Source organism: Narcine bancroftii, chromosome 8 (assembly GCF_036971445.1).
Source record: "Narcine bancroftii isolate sNarBan1 chromosome 8, sNarBan1.hap1, whole genome shotgun sequence".
Classification (NCBI taxonomy): Eukaryota; Metazoa; Chordata; class Chondrichthyes; order Torpediniformes; family Narcinidae; genus Narcine; species Narcine bancroftii.
In genome coordinates, this window is record NC_091476.1 from 8,450,692 (window position 1) to 8,478,600 (window position 27,909).

The 27,909-nt window shown below is 39.3% G+C and overlaps 1 protein-coding gene and 1 long non-coding RNA gene across 8 annotated transcripts in view; one reads left to right on the plus strand and one right to left on the minus strand.

Annotated features, from left to right (window-relative positions):
• Window positions 1-27,909, plus strand: part of LOC138740334 (uncharacterized) — a 257,122-nt gene that overhangs the window by 193,669 nt on the left and 35,544 nt on the right. For all 4 annotated transcript variants that reach the window (XR_011342833.1, XR_011342835.1, XR_011342834.1 and 1 more), the window contains 2 exons: window positions 440-513; window positions 13,505-13,740. This is a non-coding gene — a long non-coding RNA (uncharacterized lncRNA). The remainder of the gene's footprint in view (window positions 1-439; window positions 514-13,504; window positions 13,741-27,909) is intronic.
• Window positions 1-27,909, minus strand: part of LOC138740328 (transforming growth factor beta activator LRRC32-like) — a 51,949-nt gene that overhangs the window by 4,051 nt on the left and 19,989 nt on the right. For 2 of the 4 annotated variants that reach the window (XR_011342828.1, XR_011342827.1), the window contains exons 2-3: window positions 15,355-15,421; window positions 6,717-9,531 (exon numbers count right to left, since the gene is read on the minus strand). The gene's annotated coding sequence lies outside the window, so the exon portion shown is untranslated. Of the gene's footprint in view, window positions 1-6,716; window positions 9,532-15,354; window positions 15,422-17,589; window positions 17,707-27,909 lie in introns of those variants that run through there. The other 2 variants (XR_011342829.1, XR_011342830.1) reach the window with 2 other exon arrangements.

The window sequence follows — 27,909 nt, forward strand, 5'->3', positions numbered from 1 at the left end:
GTCAATCAACAGTGTGGATTCTGAGTTGGAAGAACCATTTCAGGGAGTGGAGACTTGCTCTTTTTTTAGTTCAGTGTGGAAATCTCCTGAATTTTGTAAATATGCTTTCTTTTATCTGAGCATGACATGCATTAGTTTTCATGAGATAAGTTATATCTGCATTCGAAGTCTAACTGACAGGTCATGACCACTTGTGTGGAAGATAAATGCTTTGTTAACTAGTAGAATCTAATGACAATAGTGAAATGGTAGACAAAGTCAAATGATTCTCAGGATTACCAAAGTCTTAAGCAGGAAATGTGTCCTGGAATAATTAATTGGTATCCTAGAACGGTGATAAAAAAAATTAAAAGTGAAGCCTGGGCAATGCCGTTTCTTCACAGGGAGATGGACATTTGATTTGAACGTGTACTGAGTGCTGTGTCACTATTGCTTGCAGACCAGAAGCTGCCAAGTGCTTACAGGAAATCACTGCTGAAGTGGTGGACATTTGGTGTGAAAGAGGTGAATCAGGTGAGTGACTGAGCCATTTCTCTGACCATTAGCAAAGTGTCACAAACAGCAGTGTGATGATGACAAGATCGTTTTGGTTTGAGCTGCATTTGTAAATGGAACACTCAGAGGAACCCTGCAGCGCCATGCCTATCCATGGTCTCATGCACTGCCAGACTGAGACCACCCACAAATTGGAGAAACAACACCTCATCTTCCGTCTGGGCATCCTCCAAATGGATGGCATTAACATGGATTTCTCCGGTTTTCGTTAAACCACCCCCTTCCCCACTTCTTTTCACCCCTGTCACCTTTTCAACAGCTAATTTTTCTCTCTCTCTCTTTCCCTTATTCCTCTGGCTCCTTTCATAGAGCCAAAATCAATTTGTGATTGTGTGTGTGTGTGTGTATGTGTGTGTGTGTTTGAGCATGCATGTGTGTGTGTGCGTGAGTGCATACGTGTGTATGTGTGTGTGTGTTTGAGCATGCATGCGTGTGTGTGCGTGCGTGCATACATGTGTGTGTGAGCATGCATGCATGTGTGTGCGTGCATGCATACGTGTGTATGTGTGTGTGTGTTTGAGCATGCATGTGTGTGTGTGCGTGCGTGCATACGTGTGTGTGTTTGAACATGCATGCGTGTGTGTGCGTGTGTGCATATGTGTGTGTTTGAGCATGCATGTGTGTGTGTGCGTGCGTGCATTCGTGTGTGTGTGTTTGAGCATGCATATGTGTGTGCGTGCATGCATATGTGTGTGTTTGAGAATGCATGTGCGTGCGTGCGTGCATACGTGTGTGTGTTTGAGCATGCATGTGTGTGCATGCATGCATACATGTGTGTGTGTTTGAGCATGCATGTGTGTGTGTGCATACGTGTGTGTTTGAGCATGCATGTGTGTGTGTGTGCATGCATACGTGTGTGTTTGAGCATGCGTGCGTGTGTGTGCGTGCATATGTGTGTGTGTGTGCGTGCATGCATACGTGTGTGTGTGTTTGAGCATGCATGCGTGTGTGTGCGTGCGTGCATACGTGTGTGCGTGCATGCATACGTGTGTGTTTGAGCATGCGTGTGTGTGCGTGCGTGCATACGTGTGTGTGTTTCAGCATGCATGCGTGTGTGTGCGTGCATGCATACATGTGTGTGTGTTTTGAGCATGCATGCGTGTGTGTGTGCGTGCATACGTGTGTGTGTTTGAGCATGCATGTGTGTGCGTGCGTGCATGCATACGTGTGTGTTTGAGCATGCATTTGTGTGTGTGCGTGCGTGCATACGTGTGTGTGTGTGCGTGCATGCATACGTGTGTGTGTGTGTTTGAGCATGCATGCGTGTGTGTGTGTGTGAGAATTAATTAATTGTCGCAGTGGATGTATTAAATGGACAGAGAATTACACTTTGGAGTGAGTTTCTAGAGATTGCCCATGATCCTGCTGGCATTCTTCAGTCTTTATTCAGATGCCTTCCTGTTTTTTGCTTATACCTTGAAGAAAGGCTCAGGACCTGTAGGCACTCGAGACCAGCTGAGTTCTACCAGCATTTCTGTGTCTTTTACTACAATCACAGTGTCTGCAGAGTTTTGTGTTTCACCCTGCAGTGCATCTTCCAAAGATGTCATGGGATTGAAAGGACTTTCTCATCCAAAAGTGATTGGCACCTTGTGAAACAACAGAAGCCTGCAAGTTGACAGAAAATCAACTTGGATGGAAAAAAAATAGTACCATATAAGCCCATGTTTTATTGGATTTCTGCTTCCAGTAGTGTGAGAATCTTTCACATTGAGGATAACTGTAAAAATTACCACACAATACTTCAACTTGTTGCACATAAATTGTGCACATTTGTGCTTTTTTCCCCTTGTTAGTTTATTTTAAGTGAAATGGAAAAGGTTAAGAAGTTAAGACTTCTATTGGGAAAACATGGCTTGTTCTTAAAGCTGGATTGCAGAATATTGAGGCTCATAGGATTAATTACTCTGGGCTTTCTGTGTGAGAACATCAAAGCTCTAGTTGTGGTTCTGTCATTCCACTGTGCCTTTGAATAATACAGCAATTGGTAATGAGAGATGTAAGTTTCTGAGGAAAATATAAATCTTACTGCTGCTGCTTTTGAAGCAGGTTTGCCGTGGACCACTTGCAAATCAGTCTAATATCAGAACTAGATTTAGATTCAGATTTCAGATTTTTTGTCAGAGAACTTGCATGGCATCACATACATCCCTGAGATTTTTTTTTCCTGTGTACCCAACGCACACTTGTAAACAAATAAACAACTGACGATGCAGAAGTTGTCACTTATGTGGGAGTGAGTTCCAACTGGGCAGATCTCGCAGCAGGAATTAGTGCTCAATGATAACCTTTGGAAGCTATGTTTTAAGATTTTTAACACCACTCACCCAAAAATGTCAAAGAACCATCCAATCCACTTGCTTTGTTTGAAATTATCTAACTGATTAGCAGATCTGCATTTGATAACAATAATGAGTTTATTGTAATGTGCATTAATCCATCATAAGCACTGAATCATACTAGATGCAGGTATTTTGGGGGGTTAAAAATAGGTTACAATAGTACACAGGATGATGGGAGAGCTTTATGATGTTAGTTAGAACGTCACCATCCCCCCTTCTCTGAATAACCCTCCCCCTCCCCCTCTAACCTCCCCATCCCCCACCTCCCCCTCTGGCCCCCACCTCCCCCTCTGACCTCCCCAACCTTCCCCCTCTGACCTCCCCAACCTTACCCTTCCCCCTACCAATGCCCCCAATCTTCCACCTCCCCTCCTCAACCTCCCCCACCTTCTATCTCCACCCTCTGACCTCCCCAACAACCTCCACAACACCGATTCCCACTCTAACCCCTGATTGGTCTTTACCATCACCTCTGACCTTCCCCTCTCTGTGATGGAGCGCTCAGTCCTCAGCAGAGGGCTCACCTTTGACCCCATCCACCACATCTTAATGAGTTCCACACCCGCTACAATGCTGAACTTTTCTTCCTTCGCCTCCACCTCCACCTTACTTTCATGACCGCGATTCTCCACACCCCACCACCCCCCCCCCCATCCAAGACTTTTTCTCCTGCTTTAAGCCTTCTTACTCCTCCTGGACACCTCATCCTGGCCAGCTGCCCACTCTAGACCTTTTTATTCCCAACTGTTGCCAAGACATTAACCGTCACAGCTTCACCACCCCCCTCTTGTCTTCCAATCATACTTCCACTGAATGCTCTGCCCTTCACTCTCTCCACAACAATCCCAACCTCACCACCAAACCCGCAGATAAGGATGGGGCTGTTGTGGTCTGGTGCAATGACCTCTTCCTTGCTGAGGCCAGATGACAGCTCTCAGACACCTCCTATCTACCTGTCCCACAGGACCCCAACACCACACATCAAGCCACTGTTGCAACACCAGCTTCAACCTCATTACCTCTGGTCACCTACACACACACACAACCCCCCCCCACCCAACACGGCCTTCAACCTCATTGACCTCCATCCCCGCACAGCTCATTTCTACCTCTTATCCAAGATACTCAAACCCAACCATCCAGGTTGACCTATTGTTTCTGCCTGCTCTTGTCCCACTGAACTAGTTTCATCTTTCCTTGACTCTATCTTTTCTCCCCTGGTCCAATCCCTTCCCACCCACCTCTGTGATACCTCACATGCCCTCTATCTCCTCAATTACTTCAGATTCCCCGAACTGGACAGCCTCATCTTCATGATGTCCAATCCCTTTATACATCTCTCCCCTGCACAGAAGGTCTTAAAGCACTTTCCTTCTTTCTCGACTTTCTGGACCAGAGATCCGACCAGTCACCCTCTCCCAGCACCCTCTTCCGCCTGGCAGAATCTGTCCTCACATTAAACATCTTCTCCTTTAACTCATCTAATTTTCTTAATTAATCAAAATAGTAGCCATGGGTACGCACATGGGTCCAAGCTATGCCTGCCTGTTTGTGAGCTTTGTGGAGCAATTCATGCTGCAATTCACAGGCAAGACCCCTAAGCTCTTCCTCTGGTATTTTGATGACTACATCGGGGCTGCCTGCATGCACCCACGATGAGCTTGTCAACTTCATCTGCTTTGTGGCCAACTTCCTCCCCCATCTCAAACTCCAACAGCACTCTCCCTTTCCTGGATCTCTCAGTCTCCATCTCAGGAGACAAGTTGTCCACTGACATATACTACAAACCCATTCACTCCCACTACTTCCTTGACTACAGTTCCTCACACCCTGTTCCCTGCAAGGATTCCATCTCCTTCTCTCAATTTCTCTGTCTCCAACGCATCTGTTTCCAAGGTGAGGTCTTCTGGTCCATATCTTCCACAATGTGGCTTCCCCTCCACCACCACCAATTCAGCCCTCACCCACATCTCTATTTCCCGCTCATCTGTCCTGCCCCCATCTGCCCCCTGACATAACAAACATAGACCTTCCCCCATCCCACCTACCACCCCACCAGCTTCCGCATCAAACTCATTATCCTCCGGAATTTCTGGCACTTACAACAGGATCTCATCACCAGACACATCTTCCCCTCTCTGCCTTCCATAGGGACCGCTCCCTCCATGACTTCCTCTTGCATGCATCCTTCCCCACAGTCTGGTACAGAGGTACCAATGCCCAGGACAAAAACAATGCTCCAGAGGGTTGTTAACTCGGCCAGCGACATCATGGGCACCAGAGTTCACTCCACTGAGGGCATCTACAAGAAGCGGTGGCTTAAGAAAACAGTCTCTATCCTCAAGGACCCCTCTTCAAGCTACTACCATTGGGAAAATTTATAGTAATGTTGTAAAATGGTTATATTATGAACATTCGCTCTAGGACGCTGCTGCAACACCAAATTTCATGACTTGTTCATGACAATAAATCCTGATTCTGATGGAATGCAGCTCTATCTATATTATGTTCAGCATAATATGCAGTCAGAGGCACAAGAACAACTTCTTCCCCACTGCCATCAGATTCCTGAATGAACCAGACACTGCCTTACTTTGACTCTTCGTGCATTATTTTTATTGATTGTTGTAAGGTGGTTAATAGGAATGTTTGCCCTGTGATGCAGCCACAAAACAACGAATTTTGTGACTTGTTCATGACAATAAATTTTTATTATGATTGAGATTCTGATATCTACCTACTGAATGAGCAGTACTAATATTATTTATTATTACCAAGTACAATTGCCCTTTTAATGAGTTTCGATTAAAGGTAAGGTTAATTGGGGTGAGTTTTTAAAAAGCTTTTTCAAACATCCCATGGCAATGGATCAATCCAGTGAGGCACAACCAGTTGTTTCAATGTCTCAATGGCACTACGTGACAGTTCTGTATGGACCTCAGGTGAGAGTTGATGTTACTGGATGCTTTTGATGATGCCTCAGTGTTTCTGATTTACCCAAAGCAATCAGCTCGAACTGCACAACCACAGTGATCCCTGCTGGATACACTGTGACTTTACATACCAATTGATGTCAATGTCAGTAGCAAACAATCCCTCTTCCTCTCCATATAAAAAAGAAAGCTGCCTACATGGTGAAAATTCATTCATGATTCTTGCATATGCATATTTATGCCACATGATCCTCTGTGGGATGGAACTCAATGGCACAAGGACAGCTTCTTATGCTGCCCTACTTTTCTTGCACTTTTTTTAATTTAAAAAATTTATAGTAATGTTGTAAAATGGTTATATTATGAACATTCGCTCTATAACGCTGCTGCAACACCAAATTTCATGACTTGTTCATGACAATAAATCCTGATTCTGATGGAATGCAGCTCTATCTATATTATGTTCAGCATTCACAGATTCACAGGCCTACAGACCTCTCATTTCATGATAAATGAGAGGTCTGTAAACATTTAAGATACGAGATTCATTTAATACAGTAGTTCTCAACCTTTTTCTTTCCACTCACATACCACTTTAAATATTTCCTATGCCATAAATGCTCTGTGATTAGTAAGGGATTGTTTAAGGTGGCATGTGAGTCGAAAGAAAAAGTTTTAAAACCACTGCTTCAATCGTACTTAATTGACTTGTTATGTGCATGGTTTCATAACTCCAAAGGAAAATATTTCAGTAACAATAGGGTCTAGAGCAATGATTCTCTTTTTTTTTAAACTTTATTTAAGATTTTATAACATGAATAACATATAGGATGACATTAAAAAAAATTAAGAATAAAATAATAAAATTACAATACAGTATCAGTAATCTAAATAAACTATACCCTCCCCAATAATTATTACACATTAATAACCCAATTTACAAAAAAAACATAACCGATTAAAATACTAACAAAAAGAAAAGTAATTAATACTAAGATATCAGACTTAAAAAACATATTTAAATCAAAATATCAACTAACTTCACATCTATCATCATATTAGTCACATAAACCACCATCTTAAAACAAAATTCAAACCTCATTAAGCATTGTACAATTCAATTTTAGTACTCTTCCACCATTTTTCCCTTTTACTCTTGAATAGTTGTCCAATAAAAGCTCCAATACCACATTTAAATATCCCCAATCATTACGTTAAAATTCAGATATCCAAATAATAAAAACACATCTACAACAAAATCTATATCTTCAACAAATGGAGCATAAAACACAAACAAAATTCAAGCCTCATTAAGAATTGTACAATTCAATTTATAACTTTCACCATTATTCCCTTTGTTCTATAACTAAAATAGCAAAATAATATACACCAGAATTACCACTCCTTTCACCTTAAAGTTAAAGAAAAAAAAACTTATCTATCCCATTCACATTTAAATTTCAGATATTCCTTATCTACTGAATAAACTTTACAAAAAAACCACATCAATTTTTAGTTTTTTAAACAAATACTTTCTTATGCTTTTTTTTTATATTTAAACAAAAAAAAACCCCTTCACTCTTTAATCTAATAATACAAAAAAAAAGAAAAAAAAACAGGTAGGAGGTTAAAAATACCCCCTCCCGTCTAAACCGCGCAATGCGGTAACTCCCCAAAAAAAAATGGGTGTGAGATAAATCACACGTAGCAGATGACTTTCAGGAAATAGTGCCTATCCAGTTCTCTCCTCCAACTCTCACTTCATCTTAAACTAACATCATTATTATTTAATATCCCTTTTTTAAAAAAAAAATCATTAGAAAAAAAAAAGGACAACTCTTCTTTTAATCAGCTCCAACTGCCGAGTCACCATTACAACCATTCCTTCTTGGAGCATGGCTCTTTTCTTCCATCTCTTGTCTCCTTAGAGATCGCGGCGGACTATGTCTCTGTTGAAACTGAGTAATTGGCAGCTCTTGAGCAAATGCTATAGCTTCCTTTGGAGAATCAAAGAACTTTTGTTGGCAACCATCTTGAAAAACCTTCAAAACAGCTGGATATCTAAAGGTTGCCTTGTAACCTTTCTTCCACAACAACTCTTTAGCAGGATTGAATTCCCGTCGTTGGAACATAACTTCTTGACTCAAATCCGCATAGAAGAAAACTCGATTATTTTGAATCATCAAGGGTGATTTTCTCTGTTGTGCATTTCTAATAGCCACTCGTAAAATTATTTCTCTGTCGTAATAATTCAAGCAACGAACCAAAACAGGTCTTGGACTTTGACCTGAAATAGGTCTTCTACGCAAGGCTCTGTGAGCACGTTCCAGTATTATACCTTCCGGGAAATATTCTTGACCCAGCACCTGCGGAATCCATTCAGTAAAAAATTTTCTTGTGTCTGGTCCCTCCATACCTTCCGGCAAACCAATAATCTTTATATTGTTCCATCTGGATTGGTTTTCCAAATAATCAATCTTTTTCACCAAATTTTTATTTTGAGTTTGTAAGTCTTCGACCATTTTGGTCACATCAAAAACTTGATCCCATATTTCATCTATATCTTCTTCACACAAATTAAATTTATCTCTCACTTCAAGCTTAAAAGCTCCAAACTCAGCCATCTGTTGAGAATGTATTTTCACCAGAATATTAAACCTAGTACCAAGTTCAGTCATAATCCTGGATAATCCCTGCATTGTATAAGATAATTTAGATTCAAGATTCACAAAAATCTTTTCAATTGGAAGAGATTTGGCTCAACAGATTCCTGCTTCTTCTGCATAACCAAAGGATCTTCTGTCCTTCCTTCATTCTGGTTGCCTTCCTTGTAGTATGACTGCGTGTGGAAACCCCAGCCACAGCCTCTCCAGCAGTGACTGGAGGACGCTGGCCGGGGTTTTCCCCAGTCCATAATGTATTAAGTTCTCCCAGTACATCAAGTTGTTTAGGTTCTTCTATCTCAAGAGATGCAGTTTGCAGCGCCATCTCTACAGTTGACAAATGCCTTTGAGTAACTCTTTGTTCTAAAGGCTGTTTGGCGCCCTCTTTAGGGGGCTCTACCGATGTAACATAGAGCTCTACATCCGAACACTGTACCTCTCTCCTGGGATCCATTTCACGCTGAGTCCTGGTGTCTTTCCTGTAGGTAGGCTCCAAAACTTGAACTTTTGGAAAATGTAGTTTTTTGATGATCTGTTGTCTTTTTTTTTGCTCTTTTCCACCAATTGTACCATCATAAGTTAAATTAACAGCACTGAAATTATCTAAACTTTTAAAGAATTTTAACGGGCATTTGTAGACAAAACAATAAGATAGAGTCAGGAGAGGACTGGAAGGCACGTCTGATCCTTACGCCATCTTGCCACGCCCCCCTAGAGCAATGATTCTCAACCTTTCCACTCACATACCTCCTTAAGCAATCCCTGACTAATCACAGAACACTTAAGGCATCGGGATTACTTAAAGTGGTATGTGAGTAGAAAGTTAAAGGTTGAGAACCACTGGTTTAATGCATACAAATGCACTAAAATATAATAATTCACAAATTCATCAACTTTTGCCTGCTATAAGGGCACATAAAGAGACACCACTAGCATTGCCTGGCACCCCTAACAATAGGAGAAAGAGAAGCAAAAGAGGTTCCCTTCAGATTCACCTCCGACACTCCAGAAGCCTCTGCTGCCTCATGGCCTCCTGTTCTGAACGTTTTAAAAAAAATTATTTATTAAATCATAATGCATATGTTAAACATATAATTAATGAATAAAACATAAAAAAGCACAAAATACATACATGATATCTAAAAAAAAATGAATCCCCTACAACCTCCCCGTCCCCTTTCCTAACCCATCCAGTCCAACCCACCCCCTCTAATCTACCCCAAAAAAAGAAAGAAAGAGGAGATCACATTACATAAAAATTACCATGGTTTGGAGCAACAACATTAACGTGCTGAAAGGGGATTTAATAATTCAACCCCCTATAATCCAAGTTTTACAAAAAAAGAAATAATTATTGCACAAATTATATGTTATCTTTTTCATTGGGGAGTGCCATCTCTGAATACTCAAATCAATCTCATTTTTCCAAGTAATTGCCAAACATTTTCTAGCCACAGCTAAATCCAATCTCAAAAAAGCAATTTGAAATCTATTTAATTTCAATTCTAAACTAGTCCTCTTAATATTACCCAACAAAAACACCAAAGGATCTAATAAAAATTTCACTTTCAAAATAACTTCAAGAAATTACTTAAGTTTATTCCAAAAAGGATTCACCGTCTCACATAACCAAGTAGAATGTAGAAAAGAACCTACCTTCTTATGACATCTAAAACATAAATTAATCTTGATCTTTCCGGAGTTAAATATAATTGATGAATAAAATTATAATGAACCGATTGATACCTTCCATTGACAATTTTAGTCATACTATCCGTACATAGATTAATCCAATCATTCTGAGAAATACATAAACCTAAATCTTTCTCCCATTTTAATCTAGATTTATGAATATCTGGCTTAAGCATTTTTATTCTGTAATAAAGCATACATCTCAGATATAAATCCCTTCTTACCACCCTCAGTAAGTAAAATTTCAAACTTAGATCGTCTAGGTAATGGTAGAGTTTGTCCAAAATTATCTAACAATAAGTAATTGATAGTAAGAAAAAAGAATATTTGAAGTTATATCATATATCATTTTCATTCTTTGAAAAGAAAAAAATATCCTGCTTCATAACAATCTTGAACCAATTTAATACCCTTTTGATCCCATAACTTCAAAAGTTGATAATTAAATGTAATGGGGAAAAGATTATTTTTTGATACAAAGGAGTTTTACCTTAAATCTTGCCATGAGTACAGATGACTTCATGTTTTTTATACCATAAATCCATTAAGTGTTTCAAAACAGATAAATTATAATTACTCAATGATTTAAGATTCCATCTATAAATAAACTATCCATCTTCTTCTCACCAAACTGAGATAATTCAATATTAGCCCATATCAAAGGTTTATCTACTTCAAACATCCTATTAATAAATTTCAATTATGCTGATTCATAATAATTTTGAAAATTAGGAAGTTGCAAGCCTCCTAATTCATATTTCCAAGTTAGTTTCTGTAATGATCTCATTTAACCTTTCCGTAGAAATTTCCTCACCAAAGCATTTAAATCCTTAAATTTTTTTTTGAGGAATCTTACAAGGAATAGACTGAAAGAAAAATATTGAATTCAAGTAAAAACATTCATTTTAACACAATTAACTTATCCTATTTATGTAATCAGAAAATCTTTCCATCGATTCAAATCATATTTAATTTTAGACAATAAGGGCAAATAATTTAATTCATATAAATGACTATAATTACAATCTACCTTATCACCTAAATACTTAATCTGATCTGACCATTTAAATTTCACAATATGCCTGCATGAAGAATAATCCATTTCAGCTAAAGGCATAATCTCACTCTTTTCCCAATTAATTTTATAACCTGATATCTCACCATACTCTTCCAATCTATCATGTAAGTTTCTCAAAGAATTCTGATGTTCTGTTAAATATATTAAAACATCATCTGCAAACAAATTGATTTTAAATTCATCAGATTTTACTTTAATGCCTTTAATACTACTATCTTGTCTAATCACCCAAGCCAAAGGTTCAATAACTAATGCAAATAGAACTGGTGACAAAGGGCAGCCTTGCCTAATCCATCTGGTCAACATAAAAGGTAAAGATAACTGTCTATTTGTCACGACTCTAGCAGTAGGACATAACCATATAACCATATAACCACTTACAGCATAAAACAGGCCAGTTCGGCCCTACTAGTCCATGCCGTAACAAATCCCCACCCTCCTAGTCCCACTGACCAGCACCCGGTCCATACCCCTCTAGTCCCCTCCTATCCATGTAACGATCCAGTCTTTCCTTAAATGTAACCAATGATCCCGCCTCAACCACGTCTTCCGGAAGCTCATTCCACATTCCCACCACCCTTTGCGTAAAGAAGTTTCCCCTCATGTTCCCCTTATAATTCTCCCCTTCAATCTTAAACCATGCCCTAGTTTGAATCTCCCCCACTCTTAATTGAAAAAGCCTATCCACATTTACTCTGTCTGTCCCTTTTAAAATCTTAAACACCTCAATCAAGTCCCCTCTCAATCTTCTACGCTCCAGAGAAAAAAGCCCCAGTCTGCACAACCTTTCCCTGTAACTCAAACCTTGAAATCCTGTCAACATTCTCGTGAACCTTATCTGCACTCTCTCTATTTTGTTTATATCTTTCCTATAATTTGGTGACCAAAACTGTACACAGTACTCCAAATTTGGCCTCACCAATGCCTTGTACAATTTCATCATAACCTCCCTACTCTTGAATTCAATACTCTATATAAAGCCTTAATCCAACCAATAAAAAAGGGGCCAAATTTAAATTTCTCCATGCTACTCTATCAAAGGCCTTTTCTGCATCCAACGAAATAACCATAGGTAGGTTAGATTCCTCCCAAGAAATATTAATTAAAGAAATCAACTTCACAATATTATCTGCTGAATAATGATTTTTAATAAAACCCACCTGATCCAAAATAATTTAATCTGGTAAATATTTAGCTAACCTATTAGCCATAACCTTTGCCACAATTTTATAATCAACATTTAATAAAGAAATAGGTCTTTAAGACCCTGCTTTCAATGGGTCCCTATCTTTCCTAAGAATAATTATAATAATTGCTTTAGAAAAAGAACCTGGAAAAGAATGAACCTCTGTCACCTGCTTCAATAAAGGGATTAATAAATCCTGAAATTATAAAATTCAGAAGTAAAGTCATCATCCCCTGGAGACTTCCCACTAGGCATAGATCAAAGTGCATCTATTACTTCTTTAGCAGTAAAAGAAGCATCCAAATTCCTAATATCCTTATCACTCAAAAAAGGTAAATCCAAATCAGATAAAAAATTATCAGTTTTAGCCTCATCCTCCAATACTTCAGAAGTATACAATTTTTCATAAAATTTTCAAAACACAAGCAGTTAAAAAAAAGATTCCCAAACAGTTATCAAGTACAGAAGATAATCGTTGAATCATATCTTATAGCATTTATTGTTCTAGAAGCTTGTTCCATTTTTAATTGCCAAGCTAAAATTTTGTGAGCTCTTTCCCCTAATACATAATACCTTTGTCTGGTTTTCTGTAATAATTTCTCAAATTTATGTTTGTATCGAATTATATCGTAACTTCATATTAACTAAACGTACTTCGTTAGTTTCCATAGAATTTCACTGTAAATCCTTTTCTAAAATCTCTAACTCCTCCTCCAATCTACTTACTTCAGCTACATGTTGTTTCTTAATTTTAATTTTCTTAATTTTTCCCCTCAAATAAGCTTTTAAAGCATCCCATAAAACAAATTTTCTATCAACTGAATCCATATTTATTTTCAAAAAAAGCTGTATTTGATCCCTTATAAAATTACAAAATTCTATTTAAATATATCAATTTGTGAAGTTGGATCTGAATAGTGAGGGTCAGATTTAAACTTTGTAAAAACCAGTTTGACTATGGGCCTACCCTTGTATATGACAGTTTCTTCCACCTCCATACCTTGATAAACTTCTTCTTCCAGTCCTCCAGTATCTCCTTCTTCTTCCTCCATTAGTGCTGAGGGCATTTCAGTCCACCCAACTGCGAATATGGACCCCCTTCTTGTCAGCCCAGGATCGCTGGGCCGAGAGAAGTCGACTTCCCCTGCAGACTGGGCCACACTCGATATAGCGCGCACCATCTTCTGCAATACTGCATGAAGTCGGCACTGGAGTGGAATGAACCTTATTGGAGGACTGTTGTTGCAGTCTTGGATGAGGAGGAATCGACTCCGGAGGCTCCACTTCGAAGGTATGCCAAATTCTTCTGTACTTGATAACTGTTTGGGAATCTTTTTTTTAACTGCTTGTGCTTTTGTTTTCCTCATAATTGCTTCTAGAATATGTCAGCAATATCTTCAATATTTTCAGAAAAAAATTAAAAATGGGTTTGTAATAGTTCTGCCAGGGGGAGGTGTCTCTCCACGGCTTCTCCCTACGCCATCGTGCCACGCCCCACTCCCTCCCATATCTGAACCTTAACTACAATGAGGAGGTTTTCATGGCCCTCCCTACCCAATAACCCTCTATTTCTCTTTCATTCATGTGTCTGTCTAAGAGTCTCCTAAATGCCCCCAATGTTTCAGCCTCCACCACCATCCCCAGCAAGGCATTCCAGGCACTCACAGCTCTCTGTTTAAAAAATTTTATCCATGATATCTCCCCTAAACTTCCCTCCTTAACTTTGTACATATGTCCTCTGGTGGTTGCTGATCCTGCGGTAGGAAACAGGTGCTTGCTGTCTACCCTATCTATGTCTTTCATAATCTTATAGATCTCTAAAAGGTCCCCTCTCATTCTTCTATGCTCCAAAGAGAAATAATGTCCTAGCTCTGCTAACCTTGCCTCATAAGATTTGTTTCCCAATTCTTAACTATCTTATCAACCTGTGAGGCGACTTTGAGAAATGTTATGATCTGAACTCCAAGGTCCCTCTGTTCATCCACACCCTTAAGTAACTGACCATTAAGCTTGTACTCAGCCTTCTAGTTTGTTCTTTCAAAATGCATTACCTCACACTGTATTTGGAAGGGTTGTGGCTGTCATGTGACAGCACTGCCCACTACCTAGTCAGAGGATAGGCCAGCCACCAATTAAGGTTAGGTTCTACACACCTCTCTGTTGATCCCATGTAAATTACCTGGACTGCATTCTCCAGCTTGCCTGTACTTTTCCTTGGGCCATTGGTTGTTGTAATTGGATTAACCCTCCTGGCACCGAGCCATTGCAACCCTGTAAATTATCTGGGCTGGACCCTCCAGTACTATAAAGGTGCCATGTACTGATATTGTATTTGATACTGAAGAATTTTAGTGTAGAAAATACAGGAAGAGATGATCAAAACGATGACAATCTCTACCCATGAATGCTGACTGACCTGTTGAGTTCCTCCAGCAATTCTTTGTTTGCTTGGAAATTGCTATACTGTGTAATTGAAGGGATAATTTTCAAAGAATTTTTAAAAAATTTCTTGCGTTCGTCCTCTCCTCACTTAAGCAATACAAAATGATCACTAATTGAAAAGAAATTTCCCTGGGACTGATTGATTTATCCAAATTCGAGAATGAATCAAACTTTTTCATAACATGCTTTTCTTGTAAGAACAAAGAATTTTTTTTTTAAATTCCCAGTCCCAAATGTTAGACTGATGACAGAAAGATTGCATAAGGGAAGTTGGAGAAAAATTTTCAACATAGTAGTTAAGCTTATCAACAGGATCTTTAGAACTCCCTCATTGTGTGTACACACACACACACACACACACACACACACACACACACACACACACACACACACACACACACACACACACACACACACACACACACACACACACACACACACACACACCCCCCAGAAGTTTCACCTGGAGTCACTCTTCTCCTATGTACATCTGCATTCTGTCAGTGAACTCAAACTCAGCATAGGGATCCCTGCAAAGACATAAATATAGAAAGATTCAAGTCATTTAACTCCTCAAATCAGTATTATGCAGTGGGCGTCAAATTGCTCCATCTAAACAAACCATTAAATGCCACATTTAACATCACTCATCATTTACACTGTCATAACCATGTAAAATCTGAATCACTGTAATTTCCTGTGTGGTGTAAATATGTAAATAGGTCACTTGGATCTTAATCATTATGTTACCTCTTGGGGCACCTTGGTCTTAGACCTTATTAGGTGTAGACACTTGTTTAGAAGATCCTGATGTCCTGTATTTATTATTGTCAAAAGAGTTTCCCAAAACTCCCAGTACAATCTTTATTCCACCCCAAAATACATTGGTTGCTATTAATGATGCAGAGTCTGCTTTTTAATTCAAGGATGAAAAGCGGATTAAAGATATAATTTAACTGAAAATGTATATCCTTTGTGCTGTGGAGTGCTTAATTAGAAACTGGTACATATTAAAGGAGATCAGTTCTGGAGATGCTTGTGAAAAATGATCCTTCAAGAAAATACTTACTTTGCCCTTCCCAACATGAAAATGTGATGTGAAATAGTTATACTAGATTTTGATCATATTTATACTCAATGTTAAATACCCAGTTCATTGATGTCAATCAGAATTACATTGCAGACACAACAATTGGCTTCTCTGTTTTGTTGGTAAGAGGAAATAAATTCGGCCAAAATCCTGCAACTGTTCTCTACACGGAGTCAGGCTAACCACTGCAGTTTGAATGAATGTAAATTCACCTTTTGGTGCTGTGTGCTCAATGTGATCTGATTATCAATATCCTATACCAGTATCAGATGAATGGCAAGGAATTGAGTCACAAAGGCTGTGGTCATATTCCCATGAACTGGGTGGCTGAAACTATGGAGAACTGCGTTGCTCCACCCATGTCTTGGCCCTGAGAAAACTGTAACACAAAAAGATGCTATTACCATGTCATGAGATAAAATATTCTTCCTTTATCTCATGTATCCACTGATGTACTGCAGCATTTTTGTTTTGTACTGGGCAGGGTTCATAGACAATTTGAGTGTGGCTTGATGTAACCAGACCACCTCTCTCAAGCAGAAGTACCAGCAGTAAATATGCATCCTCTGTAATATTATGAGCATGTCTCTGACTTGGCAACAAATGTTAAAACATGAGGCTAAAATCCCAATGCCTTATGCATTGCAAGTTCTCAGAATTAAAAACTGCTGACCCCTTTGAGCAAACTCTCATTTCTAAGAGGCTTGGTTGAACTTGTGGTGTGGTGGAGCAGAGAGGAATGTTCTTTGGTTGTTTTTTTTTTTTTTTTTTTAATTTTTTATTTTTCACACCATAAATCACATTAGCCATGATATACACTATTTCTTTTTCACACATATACAGTGACTCTTTCTCCCCCCCCCTTTCCTCCCAAACCACCCCCCCACCCCCCCCCCTCTCATCCACCTTAGGTATACAATCTAGGTTGCATCAAGCCAGTCAGACAATGCTGTCATTCAACAAAACTACACCAGAAATTCTACTGAGTCCATTCTTTTCTTTCCTTCTCCTTCCATCAACCCAGGTACTGTTTGTCCCCGGTAGGTTTTCGCCACTGTACTTAATGTAAGGCTCCTAAACTTGCTCGAATATTTCAATATTACTTCTTAACCTATCTGTTATTTTTTCTAATGGAATACATTTATTCATTTAAATTTAGTAGTTTCTTCCTTTTAATTTGGTTATGTATTCCATTAATATTTAGAGACATATAGTTCAGCGTAGCCCTTTCATACCTTGTCTATCCTCTCTTTCCGTTTTTCCATCATTACCCTTCCTCCTTTTCCATTTCTGTTTTCCCATTTTCAACTCTTTATAAGACAACATTCCTACAACATCCAACATTTTCCTTATTCTCCTATTTCTATCTTATTTATCCCCAATCTCCCCTTCACCTCCTGAGTTGTCCTTTATCCCTTGTCGGACAACCACAGGAATGTTCTTTGGTTGAAGGAAACAAATCCAGCATTCGGCCATTTGGGTTGGAAGGATTGGGTTTATGGTTTTCTACAGGAGTAATTTGGAATCCATGGATGTGCTGGTGACCTTGAGGCAGGGAAGGTTGCACTGGGTTGATGCAGAGAAAAGTGGGGAAAATAATGCATTTACCTGGCAGGTAAGATCATGTTCCAGATGTTCCAAATGACGTTTTGGTTAGACCTGGGCCAACACAATCTTACAGGTCGTGGTGGATCTTAACCCTAGGGGCCCAGAAGGGAGGGGGGCCTGAGATCAAAATAAAATGGTTTAATTGAGTGCACACGAGAATATTTTGGATGATAGTTCAGTACTTTCGCAAATATTCTTTCACTCATACTGCAACCACGAGATTGTGTCTACCATGACGATGTTATTACGTCATGATTTGGTGATAACATGTGTGTATACTGGTTAAAGGCAGGGAGCAAAGCCTGTTGGAACATTAATGCCAATATTGTGAAATCTATAAAATACATCAGTAAACTGAAACGTTACTTTAATAAATCTTTGTTTCACCGCTCCCTTACAAATGGCGAGAAAATCAGGAGAATTTGGCTGTGCTATTCCCCAAGCACAAGTAAGGCATTCTTTTTTAACTGCAAATTGTTTTCAAGTGAAGACCAAGCTTGATTACAATACCAGTCAGAACGTGATTACATGAAAGCACTTCTGGAAAGGGTGGTTGCTACTATTAAATTTCTTGCTTATACATGTCATACATTAGACATAGTCCAACAGTATGTTATTTAACGTAATTTAACGTCACCTTATTCTATTCAATGAAGGGTGGGACAGGGGGGGCAAAGACAGGGGGAGCCTTACTAAAGCTCAGCCTAGGGGTCTAGGTGGTAATTAATCTGCCATTGCTTAAAGGATGCCAGCCAGAACATTTTGTTTCTTACTCCAGAAGAAGCATTGCAAAGGGAAGACATCATCTTGTATATCTTTGACTTGAGAATCACATTAGTATCAGATGTGTGAATTAGGCATTCTGGCTGAATTTCTGGACTGTCACAAATTGATTCAGAGTGCTTAATTAGAAGCTGGTATATATCAATTATATATCAAAGCAGGCCAGTTCTGGAGATGCATGTGAAAAATGATCTTTCAAATAAGCTTAGAATCTGCTGAGAAAATTCTTACACTGGTATCCATAAGAGATCTGGCCTTCCCAACTTAGAAATGTGATGCGAAATAGTTATGCTAGGTTTTTGTCATTCTTTTACTCGGAATTATATACTCAGTTCATTGATGTCAGTCAGAATTACAGTACAGACATAACAATTGGTTTCTCTCTTTACATGTTTTTGGATATGCAGCTTCTGACCCTAATACCCAAATACCATTAACCTACAACCCCTGAATGTTTTTGAAAGGTGGGAGGAAACTGAAGCATCCAGATGAAACCCACATAGATATGGGGAGAATGTACAAACTCCTTACAGACAGTGCCGGATTCGAATCCTGGTCACTGGTAGCATTGTCCAAGCCGCTACACTAATCATGTTTGTAAGGAGGAAAGAAATTCTCTACAAAAGTTGCAATGCAATTAAATTTCTCGTCAACAGTTCTCTTTGCTTATGAAGTAATCAAAAATTTATTAGGGACCAGAAGTATTTTGCCTTATTTGGGACTTTTTATATCAGTAAAACACTCAATTGGAAGATATTTGGATACCACAGGCACCACTCTAAATACCACATGTAATAAAAACTGAAAATGCTGGAGAAACACATTCTACTTCATCCCCACAGATGTTGCCTGACCTGCTGAGTATTTCCAGCATTTTCTGTTTCTATTTTGCACTTCCAGCATCTGCAGTTTTTTTTTGGTAGTTTACTAATAATCTCCTTTGTGCCGATACTTAATTTAAATATTTCCCTTAAATATTTAAGGGAAACTCCAACCTCCTTCTATTTATGTATGAAACTATCATGTAGTGAAGTAAATAAAAACAATGGGAAGCCTTTCAATCCATATATACAGTATACCTGTTTTGGCAGTTTTACCATGGTATTGGAATTGCAGAGGGAATGGTCATTATAAATTAGGTATTAGGAATTCATAATTGTATAGTCCAGCCATTCTCAATAGGGACCATACAGCATTCCCTTCCCCACTTCCTGGGAGGCCATGGCACATTTAAGGGTGGCCACAAACTGAAAGCATAAAATAATTTTTTTTTAAAATGTAGTTGGTAGGAGAGAAATACGGGGAAAAAAAAACTAAACTTGACTGCTTCACAGGCGATGGGGCCCGTAAACATTCAGCAGAATCTTCAGGGGGGCCAAAGGCCAAAAAAAGGTTGAGAATGGCTGGTATAGACATTGCTTGTATTATATAGATTGTGTAATGGTCCTTGGGTTTCCCTCATCAATGCAATTGCATGCTTGGTCTGTAAAAACATAACTCTTTCATGATTTTATGCTGCTTCATATTCAACAAATGAACAACACAAACTCATGACTTCACAGGAAGAGAAAAAGGAAAACCAAAAAAAATTGTTCTTCCCCAGAAGATTGCATGCAGAGTTTGGTAAACCACTATTGTGTATAATTGTCGGGTCAGGCACACCTTTTGGCCGATTGTACCTGTGGGCCCTCTCCACGGACTTCTGTGTAAAGGTGGCTGTTCCACAGCCCCGTACTCAGTGCAGGATAGTCGAACAGTATGGAGGTGCCATTGTTCTTAAGTGAATAAAAGCTCGTTGGTTTCTTAACAACAGCCTTTTGAGTAATTGATGATCCATCAATTTTATTCACTTAAATTTATTTGTCAATGGAACAGATCCTGAAGCCAGAAAAGCTGGAGATCGACCCTCAATCGCCTGAGGCATCCACCAACTTTAAGTTCTGGCTGTGCTATTTTTTTTTTTTTAATAATTTTTTTATTTTTCACACCATAAATCACATTAGCCATGATATACACTATTTCTTTTTCACACATATACAGTGACTTTTTCTCCCCCCCCTCCCTCCTCCCTCCCAAGCCACCCCCCCACCCCCCCCTCTCATCCATTTTAGGTATACAATCTAGGTTGCATTAAGCCAGTCAGACAATGTTGTCATTCAACAAAAATACACCAGAAATTCTACTGAGTCCATTCTTTTCTTTCCTTCTCCTTCCATCAACTTAGGTAATGTTTGTCCCCGGTAGGTTTTCGCTATTGTATTTAATGTAAGGCTCCTATACTTGTTCGAATATTTCAATATTATTTCTTAACCTATATGTTATTTTTTCTAATGGAATACATTTATTCATTTAAATTTAGTAGTTTCTTCCTTTTAATTTGGTTATGTATTCCATTAATATTTAAAGTCATATAGTTCAGCATAGCCCTTTTATATTTTGCTGGCTGTGCTATTTTGAAGCTTTCCTGCAGACTTTCTCCACCATTGTGTGATCAAAGACTGATAAGCTACAAGGGCTGCACTCCCATGTCGGCACCCTGGTGTACTCTATGATCAGGGATGCTACATCATACCAGGAAGCCATGGACATACTCAGTATCTGTGTAAGATTATCGTTATCTCTGCCAGACACCTTCCAGTGACCAGCAAACAATGACATGGTGAGCCTAATGCTGAATATCTTTGGGCCCTATGATCCCTCGGCAGGGCCTGTGAATGCAAGGCCACGTTCACTGCGAAGTACACAGAGGACCTGATCCGGGACGCCTACATCACAGGGGTCAGGTTGAACTACATTCGACAAAGACTCTTGGAGCAAGGGGAGCTCAGTTTCCAGAGAGGTCAAGTTGGCAGGTATGCTGGAGGTGGCTCTCCAGAGCATGGAGGCCTATTCAACCGACAACAGAGCCGCCTTGTAGTTACCACAAACACTGCCATCTTGGGATGCGCTGCCACCCCTATTCTCTGCTAACGACTCGACCACGGCAGCAGTGCTCTGCGATCACCTTCTGTTGCTTTTGTCCAGCTTCGGTGGCGACCAGACCACACCCAAGGTGCTACTTCTGTGGCCTGTGCAAACATCAGAAGTAATGCTGCCCAGCAAAGGATTCAACTTACTCCAGCTGCAGGAAGAAGGGCCACTATGTCAAAGTATGTAAGTCAAAACCTCTTCTTAGCAGTGCTGTGTGTGGATTGTGGTGGCACTGTCCTGGACACTGTCATCACCCAGGGCCAGCAGTGCCCTGTGCGATATGTAGGGCCCGCCATCTTGGATGCCCTCTTTGGGACCCAGCAGCGCTGCGTGCAGGCCATGGAGGCTGCCATCCCAGGCACCCTATTCGGAATCCAGCATCACTGCGTGCGGGCCCTGGGTGCCGGCATCTTGGACACTGCCGTCTTCCACAACAGTGATGTGCAGCGACCCAACACTGGCCTCCATCACACTTAACCAGGATAGCCCACATCAACTCGCCAGGTCAATGATGGATATTCAGGTAAACAGCCACGCGACAAGTTGCTTTTTCGATCGCGGGAACACGGAGAGCTTCATCCACCAGACACAGTGTGTGCGCCTTTCCCTTACAGTATTGCCAATGAACCAGAAGATCTCCTTGGCATCTAAGTCACACACAGCAGATGTCTGAGGCTTTTGCATAGTGACTTTAATGGTGCAGGGTATTGAATATAAGGACTTTAGACTGGTGGTAACGACACTGCTCTGTGTTGCTGTGCTATTGGGACTGGATTTTCAGTGTCACCTTAAAAGTGTGACGATGAAGTTCGATGGGCCCCATCCACCCCTCACTGTGTATAACTGCGCACCACCCACTCTCCTCAACGGCTCCCATCGTACACGCCCAACAACCTAACTGCTCACCATGAACTGTAGGCTCTCCACACTTAAAATTACCCCCTCCTGTCATTATTCGGCAACCTCACTCCTGACTGTAAACACATTGCCACTAAAGGTGGACAGTACAGTGCCAGGGACAGGGCCTTCATCTGGGCAGAGGTACAGCGCTTACTCAAGGAGTGGATTATTGAACCCAGCACCAGCCCTTGGAGAGCGCAGGGAGTGGCAGTGTGAAATGGGGAAAAGAACAGGATGGTCATCAACTACAGCCAGACCATCAACAGATACACACAATTCCCCCCCCCCCCCACCACATCGCTGATATAGTCAACCGAATTTCCCAGTATCAGGCCTTTTCACCCATCAACCTGAAGTCGTCATACCATCAGCTCCCTATCTGCCCGGAGGACCGCCAATACACTGGATTCGAGGCAGATGGCCACCTCTACCACTTCCTGCAAGTCCCCTTCAGTGTCATGAATGGCGTCTTGGCCTTCCAGCAGGAGATGAACTGCATGGTGGATCAGTATGTGTTGCGAGGCACTTTCCCATACCTTGATAACATCACCATCTGCAGCCACGACCTGTAGGACCATGATGTCAACTTCCAGAAATTTCTCAAAACATCTAAGCTCCTCAGTCATTGTTTTGGGTTGGGATTCTTTATCAAGAAGTTTCATAGAACTCCCTTTAGAGAGAAAGGAGGAAAACTTCTTCTAACTAGGCGCATATTGAGACATATTGGACTAGTACAATAGAAAAGCATAAGAACTGTAGATGCAATATTAAGCAAACCATAAGAAGCTGTTGATTAGACATTACATTGGCTACTGGACAACCTACTCAGTTGTGTATTGGAGTTTTACTTAGTGGTGATTGGCCGTCACAAAGGCAAGGCTCAACTGGGATATGGCAGGTGATATTACAGAGTAGGGAATAGTCAGCAGATCCTGAGCTGGAGATTGAACTGGTGGCAAAGTTGCAAACAGTCTGGTTCAGCCCAATGCAGTGATCAAGTAGGAGGCTGGAATTTAAGATGAGGGCTGTTGTTCAAAGGCGGATGTTGTAAGAGCAACCTGACAATATTGATGGTATTTGGAAGGGTGGGAGTGTGTGGCAGTTCATGAGAAATTAAGAAATCTACCAATGATCCAAAATGGTATCTAGCAACCATCCTGTGTTTGACAAATTAAATGAGTAAAAAGGACATTTAGAAAGGTACATGGATAGGAAACGGTTCAAGGCCTCAAGGAGTAGGGGACTAGTTTGGTCCGCAGGGACAAGTTCAGACAAAGACCCCGTTTCTGTCCTGTTTTTCTCTAACTTCCTGATAATTGAGATCTTTATGGAAGACAAGCAACTTTAAAAAATCCAATATTATTTTCCTAAGTATTGCACATGTTTTGCAAATTTTATTGAATATTTTTTCATGATATATACTCATTATATATCATGATGCAAAAGATCTAGATGCAAAAGAAAAGTTTTTCAAGATCATCTTCTCCCCTTTACACCCCCCCGTCCCCTCAAGACTAGTCGGACAGGAGGACTCCAGGAGCACTATTGACCCTCAGTAGTTCACCCAGATCATTCTTCATGCATGAACCTAATCATTAAGTATTAATGATTTTTAAAAATCAGGGATAGCACATTACTCTTATTTGCATATTAGTCATTGGTAATGATTGCCTTAGAGGGCTAAACCCAACAATAACAACTCTTGCTGTCCCATTAGAATACTTCTTCATCTGCAATAGTGTGGTTCTGAAGTAAGAGAACAAATTAACACTGCATTTGACTGATTTCACTGTATCATTAAGCATTTGCTTGATTTGGGACGTTACCCAAATACACACACACAGAAACTGTATATATATTGCAGCATGAGCTTGCCAACTCATACCTAATTTAGAAGATTTTAATGCTTCCTTTATTGTTCTGAACAGGGTTGATCTTACATTGCATACAAGGAACAAATATTATAGATTGATCCCTTGTTAGGTTAAATTGTGTACCAAAAGAAACAGGGGATTTTATGTTTATATTTTGTATAGACGGAACTTCCCATGGAATTTATAATTTTTTCCTCTGCAGTAAGAGTTCAATCACACTTTCTTCAACAGGAGGGTTTTTTCTCTCTGTGGTAACTTCATAGTTATCAGTGTATTAGAAATCATAAACATGGAGCAGAATTCATTATTAGCATAGTGTGATATTGAATCTGGTAGGTTTCTAATGCATGTACGAGTATGAGACATTTGGAAAGGTAAAATTCAAATTGTCAGCAAAGACCTTTTCTAAAGTAGCTTTTGAGTCAGAATAGAGGATTGGCCATCTACAGGTGAAATAATAATGTTTTATTTTCCTTGAATTCAAGGGACTAAGGGGGTATGGAGATTGGTTCAAATGTACCCAAAAATGTGGAAAATAATCAATAACCCCATAAAAGGCAAGAGGCATTCAATCCACCTAGTTAAGGATCAGTTAGTCTCCTACCAATCAACAGTAAAATAATGAAGGTGTCATCAAAGGTGCTATTAAGCAGTAAACCTAAATGATGCTTAGTGTGGATCTTGTCAAGAACACTCAGTTCCAGACCTCATACTAGACTTGGTCTGATGTGGATAGAGGAGGTAAGTTAAGAACTTGATATTAGAGTGAACCACTGAATGATTGAAATCAAAGCCCACACTCAGGAAGATGGTTGCAGGGATATGATATGCTAGTATTAAAACATTTGTTAAAGATGTGGGTTAAAAGAAATGATGTTATAGGAACAAAGGGTAAATTATCAATCCAAACTCCGTTATATTCCTTTTTCAATGTTTAATAGGTATCTATAAAGATATGGTATTCTCAGGGTAAAAAAGTGATTCAGGATTGTTTTGAAGAGGGACAGATTCTTTCTTTTAATCAATTGAGGGATAAATTTGGTATACCAGTAAATTCTTTATTTGCGTATTATCAATTTAGAGCTTAGATGAGGGATAATTATGGTAAAGAGATGAGTTTACCTAAGTTAACGAAATTTGAATCTTTGATTTCCTTTATACCAAAGAGAGGTTTTTTTCAGATATGTATCGATTGTTACAGGAAACTATGGATAAACCAAATTTGAAGAAATCTAGAATAAATAGGAAAGCAATTTAACTTATGTTATACCTCAAGAGGTTATGTGTCATGAAAGGGTAACTAAATTGACTAATGTAAGATAGGGTTTGGTTAATTATAATGCATGAGTTATACTTGACTCCTGAGAAATTGAAAAAATACGGATTTAGTAATTCGGATCTTTGTTTTAAATGTGGGTTAAGTGTTGGAACTTTTTTGCATGCAGTTTGGTCTTGTGATAGGGTACAACCATTTTGGGGAAAAGTTAGGTTGGTTTTTGAGAAATTATTTAAAATTAAATTACCATTAGATCCAGAGATTTTTTTTGTTGGGTTTATGGTTTCTTTGACTGGCTTGGGGTTGGATAAGTTTCAGATAGAATTTATACATTTGGCATTAACTGTGGCATGAAAATGTGTAGCAATTATCTGGAAAGACAATGTAGAGATTAATATAGCGCATTGGCATAATGAATTGAGATCTTGTATTTATATGGAGAAAATAACATATAATTTACATGATAATTACTCTTTTTTTGTTAAAATGTGGTCATCTTATTTAGAATATATGGGTTTGAAAACATCTTAAAATATCTTAAAACATAAAATAAAATGTTTTATGTTTTCTTTTTTTGGCTCCCCTGGCTGAGGGGGGAGGGGCAGAGGAGGGGGGGTTTATTATATTGCATAATAACTTTTTTGTTGTTGTTGCTATTGATTTTACGTTATTTTTAAAAGTTTTTTTAAAAAAAAGGAAAATGGTTGTGATGTCATCCCAAATGTAAAGCATATATCTCAACAGTTTTTCAGGACAGTGCATTCTCCTTGACTGCTTCATCAGTGCCCCCCCCCCCCCACCATCCGCAATGCTGCATAGACACAGTGACGTAAGTCTGATACTGATTTCAGGTGCTGTCTGTATGGAACTTGTATGTTCTTGCTGTGTCTGCATTGCTTTTACCTTGCTCTCCTGTTACCTCTGTTATGAACCCAGAGGACCCCAAAACCCAGCAGCAATAGATATTCACCAAGACCAATGGTTACTTAAATAAATGTTGCTTTTAATTATCTTTAAACAGAAAACAGGATCAAACTTTTAACTTATTACTGTTAACTAACCTAACTTAACCCCATTCTAAGCACACGTGTATTTAATGTGTATGTAAGTTCAGAAAAGTTCTTTGATTCACCGTCCAATCTCACTTCTCATTCCTCCAAGTTTACTGGTTTCAGGCAATTCTTATACTGTGCACAGAATTGAACATTTATGAAGTTCACCAGGCTTTGGTGCTCAAAAGGTAAATGGTTACCATTCAGGAAGGTTCTTGTCAGTTTTCAGAGAGAGATTTGTTGTTCACTGGACACCCACAACTGATTCCTTTTAATCAGCACGTCACTGTCTTGCTGAAGAAGCATGCCTCCTCAGGGTTCTCAAGATGATAAATAGGCTTTCAGGTCACCACAGAATTCCTTTTTGTTTCTCTTATTTCAAGTGAAACATTAGACAGCCTCTTGCACGAACCACAAGGGCTTTGACCAGGTTGAACTAAGCACTCAGAACCTGTCTTCCAAATGGGGTTTTCCACAAGCTTGCCAGCTTATCCTGTTCCAGTCCCAGCTGCTGCTGCTGACTGTAAAACTGCTGAACTGAATTCTCTCTTCCTCTCTCTCTCTCAGAGAGAAAGCCTGTTTTACTCTCTCTGCTTGCAAATCCACATGACCCTCTAGAACAGCAAGTTCAACTCCAGACAGCCTGCATCTCCGATGAGCTATTTCATCTGTTGCCTTTTTGTAAACAACAATCCGTTTGTGAAGTTTCTTGGGCACTCTTCACAGCTTTTGCAAAGGATCTTGGCACTGGACTGTCCAGCATGAGCAGAGCTGCAGTATTTTAAATAAGATCTGTTTTAAAGTGTTTGTATGTGACCTACACTAAAAAACCCTGCCCCAATTTATCTCCCAAAAACATATCTATATACAATACAAACACAACATAATCTGTCATACTTTCCCCTACAAAGGAATTTTAACTCGAGTTAGAATTCAGTTATAACTAAACTGTTTTGAAAATCACTAAAGAGATAACAATATATAATATATAGTATGTTATAATAAAGTAACCCCATGTTGAGAGTATACATTTTTATACATGATCAATTTTAACATCTTGACAAACAATCTGCTATCACATTATTTGTACCTCTGATATGATAAATTTGCAGATTATATTCTTGCAATATTAAACTCCAGTTTAACAATCTTCTGTTTTTATTCTTCATTTTATTTAAAAACACCAAAGGATTGTAGTCAGTAAATATCGCAAATGGTTCATGAGATGTACCGAGATATACATCAACATACTGCAGAGAAAATATTATAGACAACAGTTCCTTCTCAATAGTGAAATAGTTCCTTTGATGAACATTGCATTTATTTGAAAAATAGGTAACTGGGTGGTCAATTTCATTATGTTTTTGTAATAAAACTGCACCTGCTGTCCCCTCACTGGCATCCATTGATAAAGAAAATGGTCGGTCAAAATCAGGAGATTTTAAAACAGGGTAATGCCATAGCA